A 20,826-nucleotide genomic window follows, 5' to 3' on the forward strand; every position below is an offset into this window, starting at 1 on the left:
CATAAACAGCGGCAGCAAGGTGGGAAATGCCGTTTTCCCAGGGCATAACATGGAAATCAACCGGTGGTGAAGCGAGAGAAGGAACAGGGCCCTGAGCTGATCAGGGGAGCTGGCAATGCCCATCCCAGGGCTCAGGGTGACCAGGGGGTGTCACACAGGGCTCAGGGTGATCGGAGGGTGTCACACAGGGCTCAGTGTCACACAGGGCTCAGGGTGATCGGAGGGTGTCACACAGGGCTCAGGGTGACCAGGGGGTGACACACAGGGCTCAGGGTGACCAGGGGGTGTCACACAGGGCTCAGGGTGACCAGGGGGTGTCACACAGGGCTCAGGGTGACCAGGGGATGACACACAGGGCTCAGGGTGACCGCAGGGTGTCACACAGGGCTCAGTGTCACACAGGGCTCAGGGTGACCGCAGGGTGACACACAGGGCTCAGGGTGACCAGGGGGTGACACACAGGGCTCAGGGTGACCGCAGGGTGTCACACAGGGCTCAGGGTGATGGGAGGGTGTCACACAGGGCTCAGGGTGACCAGGGTGTGTCACACAGGGCTCAGGGTGACCAGGGGGTGTCACACAGGGCTCAGTGTCACACAGGGCTCAGGGTGACCAGGGGGTGACACACAGGGCTCAGGGTGACTGCAGGGTGTCACACAGGGCTCAGGGTGACCAGAGGGTGTCACACAGGGCTCAGGGTGACCGCAGGGTGTCACACAGGGCTCAGTGTCACACAGGGCTCAGGGTGACCGCAGGGTGACACACAGGGCTCAGGGTGACCAGGGGGTGACACACAGGGCTCAGGGTGACCGCAGGGTGTCACACAGGGCTCAGGGTGACCGCAGGGTGTCACACAGGGCTCAGGGTGACCGCAGGGTGTCACACAGGGCTCAGTCTGTGCTCTCCCCTCCTGCCGAGCGGGCTCTGCTGATGCCGGGGCTGGGGCTGAGGTTCTTCATGCTGTGTCTGAACCCGGCATTCCCTTTCCCACAAAACCTCAGCGAGGAAATTAAAATGATAAAATCTGCGCAAAGAAAGCTCCCTCCAGGACAAGCGTGGTGCAGAGCAGAGCGGCGGCTGGCAGCCCCCAGGGCTGGGGACAGTGGGGCTCAGTGCCATCCTCATCCTCCACACAAAGCACATTTTCCCTGTGCAAGGGCATGGCACTGGTGCAGCTGGCTGAGCCCAGTCTGCCCCCAGCTGCAGGAGAGCCCCACGGGTGGGGGTGGTGGCTCTGAGGGTGCTGGAGGCTTCTGCACTATTTCAGCTGTAATTTGTTAGCAAAGGAAAGAGAACTGGGAACCTCTGATTAAAGCCTGACCCTGCTGCAGCAGCCCCACGGTGATTGCTGTGAGCATCCACATTCAAACCCACCTGCCTGGGGAGCTGAGCCGTGCCAGGCTCGCTGGGGATGGGGGGTTCCTAAACACCACAGAAAGAGACAGCAGCAATGCCCTGGATATCTTCAGTTTTAACTGCATCCATTCCAAATTGCACATGGAGAGCCTGTGCAGGCTCTGCAGGAGTTTGTGTCTCACCAGTCTCAGGTCTGCACCTCTCACCCATCCCAGTGAGCCGAGCTTTCTGTGCTGCAGAGCCTCAGTGAGCCCTGAATCCCACACTGGGATAGCCCAGGATGAATCCCACACTGGGATAGCCCAGCCCAATCCCACACTGGGATAGCCCAGCCCAATCCCACACTGGGATAGCCCAGCCCAATCCCACACTGGGATAGCCCAGCCCAATCCCACACTGGGACAGCCCAGCCCAATCCCACACTGGGATAGCCCAGGATGAATCCCACACTGGGATAGCCCAGGATGAATCCCACACTGGGATAGCCCAGGATGAATCCCATACTGGGATAGCCCAGGATGAATCCCACACTGGGATAACCCAGCCCAATCCCACACTGGGATAGCCCAGGATGAATCCCACACTGGGATAGCCCAGGATGAATCCCACACTGGGATAGCCCAGCCCAATCCCACACTGGGATAGCCCAGCCCAATCCCACACTGGGATAACCCAGCCCAATCCCACACTGGGATAGCCCAGGATGAATCCCACACTGGGATAGCCCAGCCCAATCCCACACTGGGATAGCCCAGGCTGGATCCCACACTGGGATAGCCCAGGATGAATCCCACACTGGGATAGCCCAGGATGAATCCCACACTGGGATAGCCCAGGCTGGATCCCACACTGGGATAGCCCAGGATGAATCCCACACTGGGATAACCCAGCCCAATCCCACACTGGGATAGCCCAGGCTGAATCCCACACTGGGATAGCCCAGGATGAATCCCACACTGGGATAGCCCAGGATGAATCCCACACTGGGATAGCCCAGCCCAATCCCACACTGGGATAGCCCAGCCCAATCCCACACTGGGATAACCCAGCCCAATCCCACACTGGGATAGCCCAGCCCAATCCCACACTGGGATAGCCCAGCCCAATCCCACACTGGGATAACCCAGCCCAATCCCACACTGGGATAGCCCAGCCCAATCCCACACTGGGATAACCCAGCCCAATCCCACACTGGGATAACCCAGCCCAATCCCACACTGGGATAGCCCAGCCCAATCCCACACTGGGATAGCCCAGCCCAATCCCACACTGGGATAGCCCAGCCCAATCCCACACTGGGATAACCCAGCCCAATCCCACACTGGGATAGCCCAGCCCAATCCCACACTGGGATAGCCCAGCCCAATCCCACACTGGGATAACCCAGCCCAATCCCACACTGGGATGGCCCAGGCTGGATCCCAGTCCAGGCCCAGGCCAGCACTGACCGTGGGCAGCAGCTCCCCTGGGATGGGAACAGAGTTTGGCTCCTGGGGGGAGATCCCGGCCATTCCAGTCCCCCCAGCACGGCTCTGCTGCCCCTGTCCCTGTCCCTGTCCCTGTCCCTGTCCCTGTCCTGTCCCTGTCCCTGTCCCTGTCCCTGTCCCTGTCCCTGTCCCTGTTCCTGTCCCCATCCCTGTCCCTGTCCCTGTCCTGTCCCTGTCCCTGTCCCTGTCCTGTCCCTGTCCCCATCCCAGTCCCTGTCCCTGTCCCTGTCCCTGTCCCTGTCCCTGTCCCTGTCCCTGTCCCTGTCCCTGTTCCTGTCCCCATCCCTGTCCCTGTCCCTGTCCCCATCCCAGTCCCTGTCCCTGTCCCTGTCCCTGTCCCTGTTCCTGTCCCCATCCCTGTCCCTGTCCCTGTCCCTGTCCCTGTTCCTGTCCCTGTCCCTGTCCCTGTCCCTGTCCTGTCCCTGTCCCTGTCCCTGTCCCTGTCCCTGTCCCTGTCCCTGTCCCTGTCCCTGTCCCCATCCCTCTCCCTGTCCCTGTCCCCATCCCTCTCCCTGTCCCTGTCCCTGCCCCTGTCCCTGTCCCTCTCCCTGTCCCTGTCCCTGTCCCTGTCCCTGTCCCTGTCCCTGTCCCTGCCCTGTCCCTGTCCCTGTCCCTGTCCCTGTCCCTGTCCCCATCCCTGTCCCCATCCCTGTCCCTGTCCCTGTCCCTGTCCCTGTCCCTGTCCTTGTCCCTGTCCCTGTCCCTGTCCCTGTCCCTGTCCCTGTCCCCATCCCTGTCCCTGTCCCTGTCCCTGCCCCTCCCTGCTCTCAGCGTGGGCTCGTTCTGCTCTCAGCCTCCCAGGGGCCAGGAATGAGCCACCAAATATTTCATATCCAGAAATCAAAAATACCTGTTTTGTTTCTCAGCTCCACCTTATCTTTATGAAAAAATGCATTTTATATAAAAGAGGACCATATTCACTTAACAAATGCTGAAATTATTTAGAGGGTTTTTTTATATTTAATTTCACCAATCTTTTGCATGGAATGTAGCAGTTTCCTAGAAGAAAAAAATTCAGTAGCCCCTTGATGTGGTGCAGGACATGAATTTTGGATTTTGCTTTCCATGTTTACTGTTAATTTCTCTCTATATTAAATTTTGTATTGATTAATAAATCATTTTACGTAAAAATATTTTGTACAATAGATATATTTTGTATTGAAAAAGCAGCAAAAGATTCTGCAAAAAGATTTTGCCAAAACTGTTGCAAGAAGAAGCCGTTGCACACAGGTTTTGCTGTGGCTGGCAGTGTGGGGCTGGGCAGGAGGGCAGCAAGGACAGGCAGGCGTGTGGGGCACAGGGCTCTGTGTTTGCTGCACAGCCCCCCCAGCTCTGCTCTCCAGCCCTGGCCATTCCCAGCCTGCAGAGCAGCTCTGACTCACTTTAATTTAATTTCATTTCATTTATGCCGGCTGCAATGCTAAGGAGTGTCTGCAATTATCCAGTCAATTCTGTTACTGGAGATCAGAGCCGTGTGGATCCAGCAATGGAACGTGTGGCTGTGCTGGGATCCCGAACTGATTCCAGCCTGTGTTCATCTCCAGTTCCCACTTCCACTGAAGCTCTCCCAGTCAGAGTCTCTGGTAAATTCATCCTCAGCCACGGTCCCCCCATGAGTGACACAAAAGCCACTCGGCAGGTGAAGCTGTGGGTGCCACCAGGAGCTGCTGTGGGGTCAGCAGTGATGGCTGAGACACTGAGCACAGAGAGCACGGCACTCCCAGCACTGCCCAGCAGCCCAGACTCCCTCCCAGCACTGAACCTAAACACCAAGGCTTTCTGCAGGAACTGCTTTGGGTTTTATTCTAAAACTTGCTTTGTTCCAGCCCAAGGTGACTCTGTGATTCTATAACATTTTATGGAAAATGCTGCATTTTTACTGCACTCCTGGAGTTTGGGGTTATGATATAACTCCTGTTTAAGAAAGTTCCAACAAGATTAGGGAAATAAATCACTTTTTTGTTTCATTGCTTTTTATCTTCTTGACAATAATTAAAGCCTTAGTAATAAACAGAAGAATGAACTGAAAGAATCTACCTGAATTTGCTTTTATCAGTGCAGAAAAGCCTATTTGGTGGACTCTCTCTTTTCTTGGTAAAGTTCTTCAGTATTTCACTTGGAAAAATTTAAAATGCAAATGTTTCAAAATTAAATATTGATTTTCTTAAAAATGGAAATAAATTTCTCTGTCTCCTGGCCAAGGTTTCACCATTTAGTAAAGTTTGACCAATTCTCTAATGCCTTGCCAACCTCCTATTTTTGGCCCATGTTATAGACAAAATTAAATGCAAAATTAAATGGCCCAGGCCCACTTCCACGCGTCAGCAAAAAGAAGACAAAATATTATTTTATAAAACACATCTGTGTGCCTGACAATCCCACAGCCAGGAGGAGCAGTGTTTATTCCCCTGCCGTGTCCTTCCGACTGTCAGGAGTTTGGGTGACAGCGCCAGGCTCCCCCCGAGCCCCCGGCTGTGGCAGCGGCTGCAGGCGGCACAGATCCAGGGATTGTGTCAGGTCAGATCCAGGGATTGTGATGGGTCAGATCCAGGGATTGTGTCAGGTCAGATCCAGGGATTGTGATGGGTCAGATCCAGGGATTGTGATGGGTCAGATCCAGGATTGTGATGGGTCAGATCCAGGGATTGTGATGGGTCAGATCCAGGGATTGTGTCAGGTCAGATCCTGGGATTGTGTCAGGTCAGATCCCGGGATTGTGATGGGTCAGATCCAGGGATTGTGATGGGTCAGATCCTGGTATTGTGTCAGGTCAGATCCAGGGATTGTGATGGGTCAGATCCAGGGATTGTGATGGGTCAGATCCTGGGATTGTGATGGGTCAGATCCAGGGATTGTGTCAGGTCAGATCCAGGGATTGTGATGGGTCAGATCCAGGGATTGTGATGGGTCAGATCCAGGGATTGTGATGGGTCAGATCTGGGATTGTGATGGGTCAGATCCAGGGATTGTGATGGGTCAGATCCAGGGATTGTGATGGGTCAGATCCAGGATTGTGATGGGTCAGATCCAGGATTGTGCCAGGTCAGATCCAGGGATTGTGATGGGTCAGATCCAGGATTGTGATGGGTCAGATCCAGGGATTGTGATGGGTCAGATCCAGGACTGTGATGGGTCAGATCCAGGGATTGTGATGGGTCAGATCCAGGATTGTGATGGGTCAGATCCAGGATTGTGATGGGTCAGATCCAGGATTGTGATGGGTCAGATCCAGGATTGTGCCAGGTCAGATCCAGGGATTGTGATGGGTCAGATCCAGGATTGTGATGGGTCAGATCCAGGGATTGTGATGGGTCAGATCCAGGACTGTGATGGGTCAGATCCAGGGATTGTGATGGGTCAGATCCAGGGATTGTGATGGGTCAGATCCAGGATTGTGATGGGTCAGATCTGGGATTGTGATGGGTCAGATCCAGGGATTGTGATGGGTCAGATCCAGGGATTGTGATGGGTCAGATCCAGGGATTGTGCCAGGTCAGATCCAGGGATTGTGATGGGTCAGATCCAGGATTGTGATGGGTCAGATCCAGGGATTGTGTCAGGTCAGATCCAGGATTGTGATGGGTCAGATCCTGGGATTGTGATGGGTCAGATCCAGGGATTGTGATGGGTCAGATCCAGGGATTGTGATGGGTCAGATCCAGGGATTGTTCCAGGTCAGATCCAGGGATTGTGATGGGTCAGATCCAGGGATTGTGATGGGTCAGATCCAGGGATTGTGTCAGGTCAGATCCAGGATTGTGATGGGTCAGATCCAGGGATTGTGATGGGTCAGATCCAGGGATTGTGATGGGTCAGATCCAGGGATTGTGATGGGTCAGATCCAGGGATTGTGATGGGTCAGATCCAGGGATTGTGATGGGTCAGATCCAGGGATTGTGATGGGTCAGATCCAGGGATTGTGATGGGTCAGATCCAGGATTGTGATGGGTCAGATCCAGGGATTGTGATGGGTCAGATCCAGGGATTGTGATGGGTCAGATCCAGGATTGTGATGGGTCAGATCCAGGGATTGTGATGGGTCAGATCCAGGGATTGTGATGGGTCAGATCCTGGGATTGTGTCAGGTCAGATCCTCTCAGGCCGCTGCAGCCCCCGTGAGAGCTCCATGGCCAGGAAAAGCCACATTTTGGAGCATCTCTTGCAAGGGGAATCAAAAGCCCCCAGAGCTGGGGGCAGCTGAGCTTTTCTGTGCCATGCCCCCAGCCCTGGATTAGAGCTCAGCTGGGGACCTGCTGTGCTGGCCTCTGAGGTTCTCTGCATTAACCTTTCAAATACCAGCTGCATTTATTTCAGCCTGTCCCGAATGTTTTCTCTGTGGGGTGTGAAGAAAAACTGCTATGAAAATTAAGGTAAAACAGAAAAGACCAGGTTGGAAAGGGCTTGGAACAACCTGGTCTTGTGGAAGGTGCCTGCCCATGGCAGGGATGGAACAGGATGAGCTTTAACTTCCCTTCCAACCCAAAATACTTGTGACTGGATTGTATGAAAGGATGCTAAAAGGTTTCTCCTCCTTGAAAATCCCTGTAAATTAGCCCAAATAATGCCAAGAAATATAAAACCTGCAAGACATTTAGAGCTGAGATTAAATGTAAATATGAATGTAACATCTTCATAACATCAAAGAGCTGGCTGCAAGGCTACATAAGGCACCTGCAAACACAGGTCAAAAAGTAGAAAACAAATGACATCCATGTAAATATTTCCTTACACTTCCATGTGCATGGATCTCAATTAACAGGCTGAGGCTTTGGGGCCAAGTCGTGGAGACAAAGTGATTTATTCTGATAGCAGTGCTCAGCCCATGGACAGGTCAGATTTAGAATTACACTGCTGTGGTGACTGATCAAAGCAGACTCGGGATCCCACGGGACCAAGACCCAACTCCCTGGGGGGGAATCCGTGCTGGGAGCTGAGGGTGCCTGCATGGAGCCCCTGCAGGAACAGAAGATGTGGATGTGCAGCCTGAGTGCTGTGAGTAGCCAGCTCCTTCCACTGCTGCCCGCTCCACATTCACTGCTGCATCACCTCAGTGCATCAATTATTCCTGAGATCTGGCTGTTGCTTTACATAACTGAATCTTTGCTCAATATCATAGAGCCATAGACTGATGTAATCACAGACTCCCAAAATCACAGAATTCCAGAGTGGTTTAGGATGGAAGGAACCTTCATGGGCACCCATCCCAGCCCTGCCATGGCAGGGACAGCTCCCACTGTCCCAGCCTGCTCCAGCCCCAATGTCCAGCCTGGCCTTGGGCACTGCCAGGGATCCAGGGGTTCTGCTCTGGGCACCTGTGCCAGGGCCTGCCCACCCTGCCAGGGAATAATTCCTGCCCAATCTCCCATCCATCCCTGCCTTCTGGCACTGGGAAGCCATTCCCCGTGTCTTCTCCCTTCAGATTCTTGTCCCAAGTCCCTCTCCAGCCTTTACAGGTCCCTTTAGGAATCCTTTTGGTCTGCTCTTGTTGTATTGGATGTTTTCTTATCTATATTTTCTCTGCACAAAATTGAGTGTCATGGGCAGGTTCCTGCACAGAGCACACCAGGAGATCTTGGCCTGGGGATGTTGGTGCCAGGCTGCCACAGAACAGGCAGTGTGAGACCAGTGCCTGCATTTTTTTAAGTACTCCAGGAGTGCTCCAAACTGCTCCTCATCCCTCACTGCAGCTGAGACCTCCCTGTGCTCCTTCCCCTTGGTGTCCTGGCCCTGTCCTGGTGTCTCTGCAGAGGATGGGATGAGGCTCCCCTCTCAGCCCTGGGGCAGAATTAAAGTGTGTCCAGAACAGCAGCTCCATGTCTGTGTGAGGGGGGATAGGTGGAACCTGCCAGCTTCTCCCTCGGGGCCACACTTGGCTCCTCTCTGTAACAAAAGCTGCTGTGAGGTGGGACAAGGATGGGAGAGGTGGGCAGAGCTCCCAGCCCTGTCACTGCCCCAAGCCCAGGTGGGAGCCCTGCCACAGGCACTGCCCAGGGCACCAGGGTGGGACAGAGGATTAGGGAGCAGGGATCAGCATCTTCCCATTTGGAGACCTGTACAGAAAGGCACTGGAGAGGCCAGGGAATTGTATAATTAACAGTGAACTTAATAGCAAACCTCTTTTATATCCCAGTGCACCATTTGCACAAAACCAGCTGTTCTCTTCTCAGCCAGCACATCTGAAGTGCAGATTAACAGATCCTGCATTTCACAATTCCAAAATTCTGTGGCTTTTACCCCTACAATTTATTAGCTTCAGATGTGCATCTCCAGTCCCAGAGGAGCTTAACATGAGCTGGAAGGCTGAGCCCTGGCAGGATCAGTGGCAAACTAACAAGGTCAGTCCCATCCTCCCGTTTCCATGGCGATCGCTCTGATAATACAGAACATGGCAACACCAGCTTCTCCCAGCTCCTCCAGCTCAGCTCCTGCCTTTGTCTGACTCCCCTGGAATGGGGCTGAGATAAAAGAGAGCTCACAGCAAAGAGGGGGGGGCTGTGGTGCTGCCTGGGAGCGTGCTGGGCACCCTGGCCCTGCCCTCAGGAAGGTGAGTTTTCAACAAAGGTTTCCTTCCAAGGGCCTGCTGTGTGTTGGAAAGGTCCAGCCTTCGCTGAGGCTGCCCTTGGCCACCCAAATCCTGCTGCAGATCATAGGTTTTTGTTTTATTCTGTTCACCAGGATGTATTTTCTCCACTACAAGATTTCTCCTGCTCAGTTATGAAGACATATCCATGCCGGGAGCAAAATCGCCAGTGGGTGACAAAGCATTTTTTGGTGCAGGAAAAAGAGCAGGTCTGGTACCCAAAATATTCCAGGAGAGGATGATTGTGTGGCACAGCCCGAGGCAGCCTCTCTCCCCCAGATCCCAGCGAGGGGATAGGCAGAGGGGCTGGGATGGATCTGCTGCCCTAAGTGGGGATGACACTTTCCAAGGAAGGGTGAGAGTTGGTCACAAAAAATCCCACTTGTGTCTGAAAATAGAAGCTTTCCACACCTCAGCTCTTTGGAACAAAAGCCAGCTCCAGCAAGTGTATCAAGATTTAAGAGTTTAAACTGCTCATGGAACAAGGTTTCTGGCTTTGATTAAATAATCCAAAACTCTGCATTGCAATAAAGTGTTTCTGCCAAGCAGAGCTATTTCCTAGTGAATTGGGAACTATGGAATTATTGCAGAATTGCAGGAATATATGTGTTTGTATTTCTGTGTGTATATATCCAAGTACAGACATCTATGAATTCAGGTGTGAATCGCACAGGTATTCACAAACCCATCCCTGGGGAGCAGCCAGCTCTGCCTGCAAGCCTGTCCTGCTCTCCTGTGCCTCGGTTCCAGTCTGTCTGTGCCAGTCCTCGAGTGTTTGTCCAGGCTGGAGAGGATGGGCCGGCACCAGGAGCACTCCCAGAGAGCACAGCCACTCACACCATCCTCACCAGAGAGAGAGCACAGCCACTCACACCATCCTCACCAGAGAGCACAGCCACTCACACCATCCTCTCCAGAGAGCACAGCCACTCACACCATCCTCTCCAGAGAGCACAGCCACTCACACCATCCTCTCCAGAGAGCACAGCCACTCACACCATCCTCTCCAGAGAGAGAGCACAGCCACTCACACCATCCTCTCCAGAGAGAGAGCACAGCCACTCACACCATCCTCTCCAGAGAGCACAGCCACTCACACCATCCTCTCCAGAGAGCACAGCCACTCACACCATCCTCTCCAGAGAGCACAGCCACTCACACCATCCTCTCCAGAGAGAGAGCACAGCCACTCACACCATCCTCTCCAGAGAGCACAGCCACTCACACCATCCTCTCCAGAGAGCACAGCCACTCACACCATCCTCTCCAGAGAGAGAGCACAGCCACTCACACCATCCTCTCCAGAGAGAGAGCACAGCCACTCACACCATCCTCTCCAGAGAGCACAGCCACTCACACCATCCTCTCCAGAGAGAGAGCACAGCCACTCACACCATCCTCTCCAGAGAGAGAGCACAGCCACTCACACCATCCTCTCCAGAGAGCACAGCCACTCACACCATCCTCTCCAGAGAGCACAGCCACTCACACCATCCTCTCCAGAGAGCACAGCCACTCACACCATCCTCTCCAGAGAGAGCACAGCCACTCACACCATCCTCTCCAGAGAGCACAGCCACTCACACCGGCTGCTGCAGGAGGGGAGAGCAGCTGTGCCTGGGGACAGGGAGCTGGGGAGAGCTGGGGAGATCTGGGAGATCTGGGGAGCTGGGGAGATTTGGGGAGCTGGGGAGATTTGAGGAGCTGGGGAGCCACAGGGAGCTGGGAATATCTGGGGAGCTGGGGAGATTTGGGGAGCTGGGGAGCCCCGGGGAGCTGGGGAGATTTGGGGAGCTGGGGAGATTTGGGGAGCTGGGAATATCTGGGGAGCTGGGGAGATCTGGGGAGCTGGGGAGATCTGGGGAGCTGGGGAGATTTGGGGAGCTGGGGAGATCTGGGGAGCTGGGGAGATCTGGGGAGCTGGGGAGATTTGGGGAGCTGGGGAGATCTGGGGAGCTGGGGAGATTTGGGGAGCTGGGGAGCCCCGGGGAGCTGGGGAGATTTGGGGAGCTGGGGAGATCTGGGGAGCTGGGAATATCTGGGGAGCTGAGGAGCCCCGGGGAGCTGGGGAGCCCCGGGGAGCAGCCCCGAGCCAGGGCAGGGCTGCTGCACCAGCCGAGGGCTCAGTGTGGGGATGTGCCGTGCCCCAGCCCCTGCCCCCAGCAGCTCCAGCATCCCCACCCTGCAGCAGGAAAAGCCCCAGCCCTGCACGGGGGCTGTGCTGTGTCCACCTCTGGCAGTTTGGTGCTTGCCTGGCTCAGCCCCTTCAGCTGAAATGGGAGTGGAAGTGTTGGGATGAGGCTGGAGAAACCTGGTCTGGTGGAAGGTGTCCCTGCCCGTGGAAAGGGGTGGAATGAGATGAGTTTCAAGGTCTCTTTCCACCCAAGCCATTCTGTGATCAGACTACAGCCCAGAATTTTCTTGTGCAGAGAATATGTCACTCAAACAAAAATTGGGCAATACTTGCAAATTATTTACCTGGAAAGGAAAGAAACATTCCTAGAATACTGAGTGCCTTGTAAAACTTCCTTCTAAGGGACTCATTGGAACAGCCAAATGGGATTGGGAATGAGGAGCAGTTCCCAGACACCTAAACACATCAGTTCTGAGCATTGTACTGCAGCCTCAATGGAAAGATGTAAAATGGATGTCATTGTGGTGCATTATATTATCGTATTTTAAAGCTGCCCTCAGCTGTAACAAGCTCTGAGGTGTTTTCCAGAGTGATGAAGTATTTAATAAAAGTAAGACAAAGAGTCACTGGAGACCTTGGTGGCTTGTGTGCCCTTTGAAACACATTACTGGTCCAAAAGATATTAGCTTAATCCTCTCTTCTGCTTAAACTGTGATTCATAGTCTGAAGGAGAACGTTTCAGTGTATCTGCAAAACCCTTTTAGTTTCATTTGGCACATCTGGATAACATTTCCATACAATTCTTGTTCCCCCAGTGTAGCAAAGGAGGCAGATTATAAAGGATCCATAGTCTGACAAGGACATTTCATCACATGAAAGGGGACAGTGAGCAGCTTCCAGACTTTGGGGTGTGACTCCTCCTCGCAGGCCCCAGCATCTGTCTGTGGGCAGTATCTGAGCTCCAAGGGCTGCTCCTGCCCTGACTCCCTGCCAGCCTCTGCAGGGTGACAGCCTCGAGCCCTCGAGCCAGACCCAGCGCCCGTGACAGCCACATTTGGACTCCAAAGACACGATTGGGGTGAGCTCGTGTGTTTGATTGCACCTCTGAGATCTTCATGGTTTCGCCCTCCTCAAATTGCTTTTGACTCTCTGAATCCTCTCTGCCCATCCCATTCCCAAACAGGTTCCAAAGCCAAGGGAATGTTTGCAGTGACACCAGCAGCACCACGACCCTCAGCTGGCCACGGTCACCCACAGCCAGCAGGAGACAGCTGCAAACCAAGGCACGCTTCATTTGGCTGTTCCCTTCCTTCTCCATCGCTTCTCTTGCCTGTTCCCTTCCTTCTCCACCGCTTCTCTTGCCTGTTCCCTTCCTTCTCCACCGCTTCTCTTGCCTGTTCCCTTCCTTCTCCACCGCTTCTCTTGCCTGTTCCCTTCCTTCTCCACCGCTTCTCTTGCCTGTTCCCTTCCTTCTTCATCGTTTCTCTTGCCTGTTCCCTTCTCCATCGTTTCTCTTGCCTGTTCCCTTCCTTCTCCATCGCTTCTCTTGCCTGTTCCCTTCCTTCTTCATCGTTTCTCTTGCCTGTTCCCTTCTCCATCGTTTCTCTTGCCTGTTCCCTTCCTTCTCCATCGCTTCTCTTGCCTGTTCCCTTCTCCATCACTTCTCTTGCCTGTTCCCTTCCTTCTCCATCGCTTCTCTTGCCTGTTCCCTTCCTTCTCCATCGCTTCTCTTGGCTGTTCCCTTCTCCATCACTTCTCTTGCCTGTTCCCTTCTCCATCACTTCTCTTGCCTGTTCCCTTCTCCACCACTTCTCTTGCCTGTTCCCTTCTCCACCACTTCTCTTGCCTGTTCCCTTCCTTCTCCATCACTTCTCTTGCCTGTTCCCTTCCTTCTCCACCGCTCTCTCCAGCAGCAGGGCCATTCCCCCAGCACCAGCCTAGGCAGCTGGGCTTCTCCTGGCTCTCCCCACATCGACCTGGAAGTGTCAGAGCAGACCATCCCTGCACCCCTGGGCTGGATAAGTAGCTGCAAAGCCCCAGAATATGAAATTAAACCCAGATCTAGGCTCGGTACCTAGCCTAGTGGTCAGTGTTGGGGCTGGGGCACCACGACCTTGGCACTGCCTGCCCTCAGGTACAGGTGACATTTCTCATCTTTGTTCCAGCTGCAAAAATATTCTTTTCCCTTTCTCTGCTCCCATTGTTTGCACGACAGCCACTAATGACCCTTTTCTCTCAATAATATAATATAACTGTAAGAAGCCAGCACTGAATCAACCTAACCTGTATTTAACTGGAGTTCAGGGTTTCTTGCCAGACCTGCTGAATTTTCTCTGAGCATCCCACCTCCCTCAGCACAAGTTTCTAGCTCAGAGCAATTAACCTTTTTCTTTCCCTCTGCAATGCCTGAATTTCGGCTTATTTTATTTTCAAAAGAAATTATATTCTCTGAACATGCAACAATCCTATAATTAAAATAATTTGCCCTTGTGGCACAGGGGTTACATAATTGGCAGGGAAGGATACTTGATATTTTAATAACTGTGAGGCATGTGAGAAAATTTTCTCACCTTCAGCTGCCTGTGAACAAGAGCTGCTATGTTTTACAGCTTCACAATTCTCATCAGTCCTTCTGACGAGTCATTTGCCCAGAACTTCATTTTCCAAATGACCCACTATCTCACTAAAATAAGCTGAACTCCACTGCAAAGAAAATCAGTAATTTTCTAGAGTACCTTGTTAAGAAGTTCATCATGCTTGCTCAACTGCTACAGCATGGCAAAACACTAAAAGAGTGAACCTGGGAATGAAAGAGCCAAGTCTGGAAATGGAAAGAGTCGTTGATGTCTGAGTCCAGAAATGTCCCAGGCCCAGAGCTGGGCTCTCACACAGGGCTCCTTCTTGTATCACCTCTGACAGGGGAAATTCAAAATCTAGCAACTGTATTTGTGTTGTATTTTGAGAGTTTTGTGTCAGACCATTCCAAGCCAGATGTGCAACTGCCACAGCTTTTAATCATAGAATTTTAGGATCACCAAGGGGTTTGGGTTGGAAAGGATCCTAAAGCCATCCCCTGCCATGTGCAGTGTGTCCACTATCCCAAATATTCTCCAAACCCAAAGGGTGGAATGATGCTAAAGGGTCCCCTCCATTCTCCCACCTTCTAATCCATGTCAGCTGCCTCTCACATCAGTGAAGCTGAGCCAGCTGTGCCCCTTCAGGAGGGATGAAAACATTCAGCCCTACCTGTGAATGTCCTGATCCCTCCCTGGGGTGGGGGGAGTTTTACACCTGAGCCAGCTGCAAGAGAGGACCATGGCATGACACAAGTCATTGTCCCAAGTCACAGGATCTGCCTCCACACGGCCTCATTTTGGCAGAGAAACTTCCCCCATCCCCTCTCCCGTGGTTATCAGTGCCCCTGACAGCCAGATCCCAGACCTCACAAAGATCCAGCCCCAGTTCCTCTGCCCATCCCACTCTGCTCCTCAGCCAGGAGCAGAATCACAGAATCACTGAATCACTGAATTACAGCATCACAGAATCACAGAATCACAGAATCACAGAATCACTGAATCACAGCATCACTGAATCACAGAATCACAGCATCACTGCATCACTGAATCACAGAATCACTGAATCACAGCATCACTGAATCACAGAATCACTGAATCACAGCATCACTGAATCACAGAATCACAGCATCACAGAATCACAGAATCACAGAATCACCGAATCACTGAATCACAGAATCACAGAATAACAGAATCACTGAATCACCGAATCACAGCATCACAGCATCACTGAGGCTGTAAAAGCCCGCTGAGCTCAGTGACTCCAACCAGAAACCCAGCACTGCCAAGTCACGGATACAAAAGCTGTTTGAGAGCTGCCACCAGACAATTGCAAATGAGCTCGTCAGGACTTCTCCAGGACTTGGAACACATGACAGGACACAGCCCTGCCCGTGTGTGTGAGATGTGCAGGATTTTGGGTCCCTGGGCTGCTCCAGTCCAGCCTGCTCAGCTGTGAGCAGAAGTGGGGTCATTCCCACCTGAGCCAGCTGCAGAAGGGCATCACCTACAGTGTCACCTACAGCATCACCTACAGCATCACCTACAGCATCACCTACAGCGTCACCTACAGCATCACCTACAGTGTCACCTACAGCATCACCTACAGTGTCACCAACAGTGTCACCTACAGCATCACTAAAGGAATCACCTACAGTGTCACCTACAGCGTCACCTACAGCATCACCTACAGCATCACCTACAGTGTCACCTACAGCATCACCTACAGCGTCACCTACAGTGTCACCTACAGCGTCACCTACAGCATCACCTACAGCGTCACCTACAGCATCACCTACAGCATCACCTACAGTGTCACCTACAGTGTCACCTACAGCGTCACCTACAGCATCACCTACAGCATCACCTACAGCGTCACCTACAGCGTCACCTACAGCATCACCTACAGCATCACCTACAGCATCACCTACAGCGTCACCTACAGCATCACCTACAGCATCACAAAAGGAATCACCACTGGAACCACCAATGGAAACACCAATGGAAACACTGATGGAATCACCAATGGAATCACCGATGGAAACACCGATGGAAACACCAATGGAAACACCAATGGAATCACCAGTGGAATCACCAATGGAAACACCAACGGAATCACCAATGGAATCACTGATGGAAACACCGATGGAATCACTGATGGAATCGCCGATGGAATCACCGATGGAATCACCGATGGAATCACCGATGGAAACACCAATGGAATCACCGATGGAATCACCGATGGAAACACCAATGGAATCACCAATGGAAACACCGATGGAATCACTGATGGAATCACCAATGGAATCACCGATGGATCACCAATGGAATCACTGATGGAATCACCAATGGAATCACTGATGGAATCACCAGTGGAATCACTGATGGCCGTGCCGTAGGGACATGTCAAAGCAGCAGGGGAAGGTATTGCAGGTGTCCCTTGCCCCTCAGTGTAATTCCAGCCAACGCTTTGCTGTATGCAGAGACAAACATGAAATACCAGTGCGTCTTTCTCATTAGAAAATGAGAAGTGTTGCTTTTAATGAGTGGAAGAAGCATAAAACTGGAAAAGAAAGCAGCAGAGAAATTAAAATTATTGTTTCTTAAGTCTTGTTTCCTTTTTGCTGTGGACCAGTCACAACTGAAATAGCAGAGCGATAATGAAGAGAAAGTTGCTTATACATTTCCTTTTATGTGTATCCTGTGAATAAACAAGCCATTATTATCCTACACTAATACATTTCAGACTAGAATGCAAGATAAGGACGCTGGGATGTGGGATGTCAGTCTGTGATGGTTCAAAGGATGAGGGGTATTTTTCACTGCAGTAAAGAATCACATTGGATTCTCTGTATCTTCATTTTCATTGAAAAGATAACATAGAATAAACAGTTTTAAAGTAAGCACAAAGAAATCAATGGCACACACATCTTCTGCTGGAATGTACAATGGATGGCATATTTTAATAGTGGTACTTCAGAAAATGATATAAAAAAAAATGCACACAACATCTCTTTGAGCTGCTATCAGTGCTAGTTACAGCTGAAATCACACATCTTAATCCTGCCAGCCTCCTCCCGCATCGTCCCGAATTCACAAACCAGTTCAAGAAGGTGTTCAACACTTCCATGGAGGCAAAGTCCCAGGTCTGCACAGATGTTCAGGATTCAAGAACTGCAGTGTCCCTGGTCTGAGCAGAGCCTGGGACAGTCCCAGGCCTGAGCTGATCCTTCCTTTAGAATCCCAGACTGGTTTGGGTTAAAGGGACCCCAAATCCCCTCCAGTGCCCCCCTGCCATGGCAGGGACACCTCCCACTGTCCCAGGCTGCTCCAGCCCCAATGTCCAGCCTGGCCTTGGGCACTGCCAGGGATCCAGGGGCAGCCCCAGCTGCTCTGTGCCAGAGCCTGCCCACCCTGCCAGCCAGGAATTCCCAGTTCTGAATATCCCATCCATCCCTGCCCTCTGGCACTGGGAAGCAGTTCCCTGTGTCCTGTCCCTCCAGGCCCTTGTTCTTCACAGGTAAAAATGCCATGAGCATCCCCCAAACCACTTTTTGGAACTGACTGGAGGAGTGGGAGCATTTAAAGTGTGTCACTCTTGTTGCCCAGGGCAGGGGGTCTGAGGGGTGCAGGGGGAATAGGGGGGCAGAGGATTTGGGGGGGTGGTGCCTTTGAGCCCTTCCTAGGAGGCTGCAGCAATGTCCAGGTTCCCTTTAGCTCCACATCTTCTCAGGTCCATGTGAATAGAGAACATCGATGGTTTCATTTCTGTTAAATTTTTGGGGACAAAAAGAAGGGCCTGACACATCCCGATCCATCCTGTGATAAAATCACACCATAGATCCTTGCTACACAACAGTATATATTGATACTTGATACACAATAGGTACTTAGAGATAAAATCACACAATAGATTTTAAGCTTCTTGATTCATTCTGATGCTCTGAGGATTTGCAGGGACGATAATGTCCTTTATCTAATCACTTTGGTCAAAAGTGCAGTATTTCTGAGGGAAAAAAGAGCCCTTTTAACACATATCAATCTTATTGGTAAATTTGGAAAACCTGGTTTTAATTTTAGTTAAAATTTAAAACATGTAATTTAAAACTTAATAAAAGGAACAATAAAAATCCCACACACCATGGCTGCTGCACCACTGAAAGATGGGAAAATGCAAAGCTGGGACAAAACCCTTTGGAAACTCTGACATCAGCTTCTTTTCACTTCTTGGCTCTGGCTCCTGAACCTGCTGTTGTTTCAAATTCCCCATGCAGTCAATGCCATCCAGCAATCAATGAAAGCTTGTTCCAGACCAGCCCTGCTTCTCATTCTCACTACAATCTATTGAACCTGTCAGGAAGGCACCAGATGCTGCTGCATTTTTCCCTATATAATATTAGGAAGAGAAACACATCCAGCACCGGGTGTGTGGGGAGCCTGACTTAAGTGTAATTAAAATTAAAGAACCTCAGTCCCCTGAGAGTGCAAGTATTGACAAATCTTTCACTTTCTCATTTACAACCCCATGTTTGTGTGCTGCCAACTCTTTCAAAAACAAGCATACAAGGGAGAAACAAGAAATGAAAAGATATTAAAATTCAAATAGGACAATACCCTGCAGATTTCATTGTGTCCTTACACTGGTGAAACAGATGCTGGGTGTGATGGGAACTTTGCTGGGGCAGATGTTGAAGCTTTCACAGGTTGCTCTGTTTCTCTCATCATACTTTCCCTTTGCAGACATGTATTAATGGAAGATGGAAAGCATAATATGTAAATGATGGGTAGTTCTGCATCCTCAAGAGAGTAAAGTAATGCAAGATTAGGTAACAAACATTCATGTGGACAAAAATTTGATACACTTTTAAATATGTGGCAGGATTATTGCATTGTTCAGTTCTCCTTATGTGTACAGAAGAAGAAAATACACAGATCACAGATCTTGAAATATAGGGTATGTTTATATGTATTAGTATTTTACATTTCTGTTCCAGGACTTTACTTCATCACTGGTGCCAGGCAGGCTGAGTGAGGAAGAAGCAGCAGTAAAACCAGGGAGATATGGGTTTCAAAATACATCTACAGGCAGCAAATTTCTCTTTCATGGGAAATAGAGTGCTCACACCTGAGCTTCTGCTTTACAGAGTCAGCCCCTGTCCTGGGACCAGGAATAACGTGTGCAAAGAGAAAGCACAAACCCCTCATGTGTGATGAACTCACCAGACAAGATCCAGGACAGGGTCTGGCCAAAGCTCTGCTCCATGGGAAATCATGGGAATGTCACTTCATAAAACAGAAGCAACCAACTGGGGGGAAAACCACACTCCAAAAGTGTGATACAAAATACAAAGAGCGAGGTTCCTCAGCTTAGCATTTAGCTAAAACCTTTATGTTCTGTCTGTCCTGGATGCAAGTTGTGCTAGAGGAGGCTTGTATTGGACATGGGGAAAAATTTCTTCCCAAAAGGAGTTGTCCAGCCCTGGCACAGCTGCCCAGGGCAGGGGTGGAATGGCCATCCCCAAAGGGATTTAAGGCCATGTGGAGGCACTTGGGGACAGGAGTCAGGGGTGGCCTTGACAGGGCTGGGGAATGGTTGGACTGAATGGTCTTCCAGGGCTTTTCCAAAATAAATGACTCTGTGATTCTGTTTCAGCATCCTGGTGAGCCCCTCCTACCCAGGACATCCAGGAACAGCTCAGAGTTCTGCAGCAACCACTGAGCCACTACGGCAAACACAGACCTCAGTGGATGGCCTGTTATTCCCATTTTATGTACTGCTGCCTTCTGATAAATTGAGATAAATAAATGATGTTGCACACCCACACCTGATGAGCTGTAATTCAGCTGAAAATCTGTGTTTCCACAAGAGGTGCTAAAGGAAAGGAGCAGCAGGTGAACGTTGCAGCCCTGTTGACTTTTCCATTTTTCAAATCAGGACATGGGGTTCGGAATTAGAAAGGAAGATGAGTAATGGTGAGCTAGAGGTGTGAATCTGATAAATTCTCTCTTCGTGGTGATACCCATCACCTCAGGGAAGGTAGGAGGCTGCCATAAATGACAGTTTACAAATTTTCACAGCAGCAGCATCCCCTTTCTGCGATACACATGATGGATAAATATTTCCTGGTGGTCTAGAGGCTGACCTGAGGGCACATGTGGCTTGCAAACCACTTCTGCTGGCCTGATCTTTGTCTCCTGCAGCCAGCGAGGGATGGCTGGCTGGAGACGAGCCTCCCTCATGGAGAGAGGCCGTGCCACGAGCTGCATCCTGATCAGGCTGAGCCCTGCAGGAGCCCAGAGCCACCCCCAGATCAGGGCAAGCTCTCCCTGCCAGCACTGGTGCAAACAGCCCCGGCCCCAGAGGTGCCAAACAGAGCTGCCAGGCAGGTGCTGTCACCCTGGCAATGTCACCCACAGGAGCCTCTTGGCTCTGGGCTGTGGCTGGCATCCCGTGAGAAAGGAACACTGCTCACTCTGGCTGGGTTCACACCCACGGGCTCTGAGAGGAGATCCCCAGACTCCCTGTGGAAATCCCTGACAGCTTCCTCAGCCTCTGTCACTGGTACCTGCTCAGGTGCAGCTTGGACAGGGCGCTTGGGCCAAAGCAGCGTGGAGAGACAATCCTGGAGGTCCCTTCCCTCCTTGGGTTCCGTGATTCCATGATTCTATGGAGAGATTCTGTGGCTACCTAGCTGGC

This window comes from Poecile atricapillus, chromosome 1 (genome assembly GCF_030490865.1).
Source record: "Poecile atricapillus isolate bPoeAtr1 chromosome 1, bPoeAtr1.hap1, whole genome shotgun sequence".
Lineage (NCBI taxonomy): Eukaryota > Metazoa > Chordata > Aves > Passeriformes > Paridae > Poecile > Poecile atricapillus.